Raw genomic sequence first — 6,455 nt, forward strand, 5'->3', positions numbered from 1 at the left:
TGACCCACCCCGCTCCTGGAAGAATTTTCTGGATATGAAAACGGCCTTACAGTTTCAGACCCCGCCGGGCGGTGGTGGCGCACGCCTTTAATCCCAGCACTCGGGAGGCAGAGCCAGGCGGATCTCTGTGAGTTCGAGGCCAGCCTGGGCTACCAAGTGAGTTCCAGGAAAGGCGCAAAGCTACACAGAGAAACCCTGTCTCGAAAAACCAAAAAAAAAAAAAAAAAAAAAAAAAAAAAACAGTTTCAGACCCCACAATTAGGGCTCAGATTTGGAGCAAGGACTCAAAACTCTGCAACATCTCTGGGAACAGTGTCGTGGGTGCGGGTCGGGCTGTTCTTTGCCTGGGAGCCGCGAGGAGAGGCCACAAGCCTCCAGGGCTACACCCGGGGATTGCCTATCTCTTCCGGCGTGGACGCTGTACCCTCAGAGGATCTGCCTGACACTGATACCCATCCACGCACTCACAGCAGCTGGCGCATGACGTCGTCTGCAAGAACGCTGGGCACAGCAGCGGGCATTGCCTGACCTCTCTGAGCCTCCTGTGAGACACGGAGACACTAACAGACCCTGCCGCTCTCTAGGACAGACAACAAGGACAGAGCCTGTACAGGCTCGAGCAATGAGGAGTGGCGGTCGTCGCTGGTGCGGACTGCAGCAAAGGGCTGCTGCATCCTACACCGTCATCCTCCTGTCGCATGTGTGAAGTCCCACATCATCTTGGCCCTGGGTCTCGGGACGGGGGTGGGAGTGGGGTGGGGTTGGAGGCTGCATTGCTCACAGGAAATAGAGGGGTCCATGGACAACCTCCTCCTCTGGGTCTGAGGTCCTGGGAGAGAGCCGGGCAAACAAAAGAATGACCGACTTTGAACCAGGCTCAAGGAGCAAGCCGAGGTCGCTCCCCGTCCTCCCCACGGCGGTTTGCACTCGCTGTTCCCCTCAGCGTGGAATGGCCTTCCCAGGTCTCGCGATCGGCTCCTTTTTTACGGACCACCCCAACCCCTCTAAAGGGGCCCACAAGGGAACAGGCGAACGGAAAGGTGGCGACAGTTCGGGAGGATGCACGATTCTCTGGGGACAAGAACACGTCCCCAGTTCACAGACATCATCATCAGCAGGTTGTGGGCAGGGGCTGGAGTCAAAAGGAGGCAGCCTGGGTCGCAGCGTGAGCAGGGTCTGTCTGGGCCTCCGTCTTGTGACTGCGGGGACCAGGGACACGGGGGACAGCCGCGGAAGAGCAGGGTCTTTCTGGGGACCTGCCACCCGGGCTGAGCTCAGGTCCAAGAGGGTGGAGCCCAGCAGTGAGGGTCGGACTTACTTTTCTGCGACAGGGTGAAGTATGTCCATGGGAGTTAAAAAAATTTAAATCGGTTGGAAGACGAACAAAAAAAAAACACAAAGGAATTGATAATAAAAAGAAATGCTCGCCAATCTCCCCGTCGGGGAATCGAACCCCGGTCTCCCGCGTGACAGGCGGGGATACTCACCACTATACTAACGAGGAAGACAGCTGTTTGCTGGCTTGGCAAGAGGGTCCTTTAAGACTCTTTGAATTCCGTGACACAAAAAACCACACAAAGATAAATACATCCGATTTGATGGAATCTCGTCCTTGAAATGCCCATCTCGCACCTTATATTTATATTCTTTTATAAAGTTTTATATTTTGCCGCCCGGATTCAGACCGCAAGCATTAATAAATGAGCACCAAGCGTTCACCGGCAGACATCGACAAACATCTCAGGGACGAATACGCGCTTCAGGGGAAGGCGCTTTCGGAACCACTTCGATTCACCCCCAAAAGAGGAGCGGCGGGGAAGTTTCCAGAGAATCCGGGCTTCAGTGCAGGATGTTCGGGGCTTTTGTGGAAAAAAACAAAAACAAAAACAAAAAACGAAAGCGTTTCATAAACTGGAAAGTAATGCAGAAGAAAAAAAAGAAAAAGGAAAGCTGCCGAAACCCGGGATCGAACCAGGGACCTTTAGATCTTCAGTCTAACGCTCTCCCAACTGAGCTATTTCGGCGGCTGTTGCCAGTGCCTTCCTTTTCTCCTCTACTTGTCGTTTCTAAAACTTTGCTTCCTCGGCTTTTCCAAGCTCCGAAGCCTGGAAATGGACGTTTTCCAATCTCATTCTTGGGTCACTCGCGTGCCATGGTCCCCGCGCATCCTCTAAGGCCACTATCTACGAGGGTCCTTCAGGGACCCCCCCAGGACTTTATGGTCTACACTGAATGTATTTATCGTTTTCCCTGTGTATTAGCTGGAAGGACACACCTACGCTGACCTCAGCCACCGCGGAAGACCCTCAGAACAGGCGACACTTAGTAGGTGCTTACTCAGTGTTTGTTGAGCGCGTAACAAACGCATGGATAAGCCCTTCTGGGTTTGGAGTTCTGCGACTCCTGCTCCCCACCCTCCTCTTGGAGAAGGAGCAGAGTCACCTCTGGATGCAGGCCGCTAGCTGCCAGGCACCCAGGGGTAACTGATGCTCCCTGGGCAGGGCCACACCTGACTCAGATCCGGCCTCCGAGCGTGGTCCCCGTGCCTGTGCACACTTGCTCAGCCTCGAAGCACGGGGAAACGGAACAGGTGAGGATGGGGATGGGTGGGTCCTGCCTGCTCCCTTCCCTGCGGTGAGCAGGAAGTGGAAGGCTTGTCTTGGGGACCAAGGGGAGGAAGTGAGGCCCCAGAGGCGGGCAATGAAGGCCAGGAGAAGGGAATAGATGTTGGGCAGAGCTGGAAGCCCCCTGAGAAGGTCTTCCCCGGCTACTGCGAGCATGGGCCAGTGATCTGCCGAGGCAGCCACATCCGGAAGGGGTGAGGGCTGGTGGGGTGGTCCAACCCGGAGCTGTGGTGTCTGGGCCACGCCTGCAGAAGCAGGCCTAGAAAGGGACATTGAGGGGGCTCAGCAGGCGGAAAGGGACCTTGTTGATAGCCTGGATCTGGGATTGGGGGTGGGGGCAGGAAGGGGTGAAGAGGATGCCCAAGAGTTAGTTGGCTTGATGGTGGAAAGTGGGAAGTCTTGGGTCGTATGAGAAGGAGCAGTTGGGAGAGGAGAAAGAGAGACAGAGAGAGAGAGAGACAGACAGACAGAGACAGAGACAGAGGAACAGAGACAGAGAGACAGAAAGACCGAGAGAGACAGAGAGACCAAGAGAGACAGAGAGACCGAGAGAGACAGAGAGACCGAGAGAGACAGAAGTACAGAGACAGACAGAGAGACAGACGAGAGAGACACAGATAGAGACAGAGGGACAGAGACAGAGAGACGGGGGGGGGGAGAGAGAGAGAGAGAGACAGACAGACAGACAGACAGACAGACTGCCTTGGGCTTGCAGCCCCTAGTTCCGGAGGATTTACCTTTCTGTTGTTTAACGCTCCCCGCCTTTGGGGTTTTGTCATGGCTTGGCAGCTCTGGAGGTCACGCAGCCAGGCTACAGTGTACCTATCCATCCACACGCTGGGTTTTCCTGCACAGGGCTGAGACCGGGTTCGGTTGTCGTGTATGGGGATGATGTAGAAGAAACAGGAGGTCTTGCTCCCTTCGGGAATCCTATTCCCGCCCCGCCCCCACCTCACTGGCGGGCAAACACTCTGCACCCAGACCTTTTAGTTTGAGACAGTTGTCCAGGATAGCCTTTACCTCGCTTATTAGCTCAGGCTGGCTCGGTTCCCAGCACCCACAAGGTGGCTCGCAATCATCAACTCCAGTTTCAGGGGATCTGACCCTTCGACGGACATCTCCGAACAGCAGGCATGTCCGCAGTGCGCATACATACACGCAGGCAAAACACAAAATAAAATAAATGTAAAACAAAAATCAGTGTGGGTACATAAAGTCTTGTCTCAAAATAAATAAATAAATAAATAAAATAATAAATAAATAAATCAATCAATCAATCAATCAATCAATCAATCAATCAATAACAAAGAAATGGGAGTGGAGGAGATGAAGTTTTGTAAGCTAAGCCCTGGGAAGGCTGAGGCAGGAGAATTGCTCCTGGAGTTGAAGGCGTGGTTACAGGCCAAGGAGGAATTAAAAAACCAAACCCTGCGGAGCAGTGGGCACCTGCTTTACGCTTCTCAGCGCGTGCTTTTACAGCGTTTGGCTTTTAAAAATAAAGAAGTAAAAATAAATAAAACCGATCTTCACGACAAAAACGGAGTAAGGTGGGAAAGAAAATCGGGAGGAAACGGAGGACGGGGGTCTCTTTGCAGAGGCAGCCCTGTGGGCAGGCTTGGGAGTTGGCGTTAACCAGACGCCCAGGGGCCGGACCTCCTCCTTAGCCATGCTCACACGCTCCACCCCGAGTGAACTCGGGGGGAGGAGGGGGGAGGCCCTGTAAAATTCAGGACAGTAGAGGGCAAGGTTGGGCAGAGGACGGCGTAAGGATCCGGTTGATGGTGGCAGTTCCCCGAGACCCTATTGCTCAGGTCCATCGCGCAGGAGTTCCCTGAGACCCCTGTTGCTCAGATCCACCGTGCAGGAATCTCAGGATTTCTAAAACGCAAAATCCTTCGTTTGGCCTCCCCGTCGGGGAATCGAACCCCGGTCTCCCGCGTGACAGGCGGGGATACTCACCACTATACTAACGAGGACGAACGATGCTCCAGTCTCTCCAGACAAGTGGCTATAGACAAATAACGCACAGTGGCAGGTACCCGGTTTCTTCTCCCTTCCATATTCCTCCTCTCCTGCTCTATCCCTCCCCTGGTTCTTTCCCTCTCTCTTTTCCTCCCTTCTGAGACCTCAGTTCATGACACCAACATCACCAGCCAAGATGGAAGACTTTACAGCGACAATGCTTGATTGCTATCACCGTTCCGGAAAGCCCGCCCCACAACGAGGGGATGTAGCTCAGTGGTAGAGCGCATGCTTTGCATGTATGAGGCCCCGGGTTCAATCCCCGGCATCTCCACTTTTTCTTTATTTTATTTTTTTAAACCCCTCTAGTAAAACAGGTCAGAAAGCAACACTAGAGACCAAGGCCTTCGTCCGCATCAAGTGGAGAGCCGGTGCCCCAGGAAGGACCCTACGGAGCGGCTTTGCGCGGGTAGCGGGAATCTACGTTTGTAAGCCAATTCGCGTAATTACTTGTGAATGGAGTAGGAGAAAAATTTTGCCTTTCCAAGGAGGTTCTGTAACGCGCAGCTCCTGAGTGGCTATTGCCGCGTAGTGTGCACCCATCGTGCGTCCAAACAGATTGTCAAGTAGCCCAGTAACCTTGCCAAGACCACGCAAAGAGTCTCAGCCCTTCGGGAACTCAAATTCCAGCTCGAGGCTAACACTAAGGAACCCTAGGGATGTTTCATAAGGAGGCACAGAACTGCGGGGACACCCACGAGATCTGCATGAACCGGAGCCGGTGGACGCACATTCCCTGAGCGCGGAGCGAGAGCTTTGGGATGAAAGGGCCAGAAAGCTGCCTGGTGTCTGGACTTTAATGGATGGGGACAGAACGAGGTGGAACTGAGGTTTGGAAGCTCCCGGAAGGCCGGAGGACAGGGACTTGGTTTTATATCACCAGTGTTTTAAAGGCTCCTTCTGGCGGTCACGTGAAGTTTTGCAGGCTGGCGGTGGGGGTTGTTAAACTGGCCGATTCTGTAACATTGCCTAACTCGGGGGGCCCCATGCTTTGTATAGTCATCCCCTTTAGGTTTGTTCTGCCACTTCGAGGCTTGTCACTCACGGGTAGCACCCCCGACTTTCTACCCTCTATCTACTTCGACAGCATGGATGCCTACACGGAACAGCACCCAACATATTCCTTGATGGCTGGGGTGTAGCTGTTTGTAGAGCGCTTACCGAGAATGGATAAGCCAGGCATGGTGGCGGATGCCTGTCATCCCAGCACCCGAGGAGCGTTTGAGGCTAGCCTGGGCTGAGATGCTTTCTCATTAGCACACGTGGAGGGGCTCCTGGTTCTCTCTCTGTTCACCAGCCTCGGGGATTGACTGCCTTGATCCTTAAATTCTTTATCCTCTCCAAGGATGAGGTTACAGGTGTGAACCACCCCGGTCTGGCTTATGTGGCACTGGGGTTGGTACCCTGGGCTACCACGCCAGTCCTTGGTGCTTTAACTTCTAAGTGCGCTGGGAACTATTACTTTCCTGCCTGGTTGAGAGGGTGAGCATCTCTCCTGTTAGCAGGAAAAGCCTCTATAACCACCTGAATGCTGATCACTGGAGCAGGTTTGAGAAAAGATAGTTAATTCATGGAGGTGGGAGGACCAGGTCTCCTAACTACCTCTCCAACAGCTTGGGAACACTCCTGGATAAAGCAGGGTGATTCAAGGGGTGAATTCGGTGAAGTACCCCAGGAGGCCAAGAGTTAGTCTCCAAGCTCAAGGGAAAATGGTCCTGGCCAGCAGTGCTAGCACGCTTCCCTTACCACCTGGAAGATAGAGACAGGAAGATCCAAGGTGGTCTGAGCCAAGTGTGGTAGCACACACCT

General features: G+C 53.6%; 4 non-coding genes across 4 annotated transcripts; 1 reads left to right on the forward strand and 3 right to left on the reverse strand.

The window, feature by feature from the left end:
• Nucleotides 1-1,432: 1,432 nt before the first annotated feature.
• Nucleotides 1,433-1,504, reverse strand: Trnad-guc (transfer RNA aspartic acid (anticodon GUC)). Its single transcript has one exon. It is a non-coding gene; the product is annotated as a tRNA-Asp (tRNA).
• A 447-nt stretch (nt 1,505-1,951) lies between these two features.
• Trnaf-gaa (transfer RNA phenylalanine (anticodon GAA)) lies at nt 1,952-2,024 on the reverse strand. Its single transcript has one exon. It is a non-coding gene; the product is annotated as a tRNA-Phe (tRNA).
• A 2,504-nt stretch (nt 2,025-4,528) lies between these two features.
• Trnad-guc (transfer RNA aspartic acid (anticodon GUC)) lies at nt 4,529-4,600 on the reverse strand. The gene has a single exon. It is a non-coding gene; the product is annotated as a tRNA-Asp (tRNA).
• A 248-nt stretch (nt 4,601-4,848) lies between these two features.
• On the forward strand, nt 4,849-4,920 carry Trnaa-ugc (transfer RNA alanine (anticodon UGC)). Its single transcript has one exon. It is a non-coding gene; the product is annotated as a tRNA-Ala (tRNA).
• Nucleotides 4,921-6,455: the final 1,535 nt, after the last annotated feature.

This window comes from Peromyscus eremicus, chromosome 23, assembly GCF_949786415.1.
Source record: "Peromyscus eremicus chromosome 23, PerEre_H2_v1, whole genome shotgun sequence".
NCBI lineage: Eukaryota > Metazoa > Chordata > Mammalia > Rodentia > Cricetidae > Peromyscus > Peromyscus eremicus.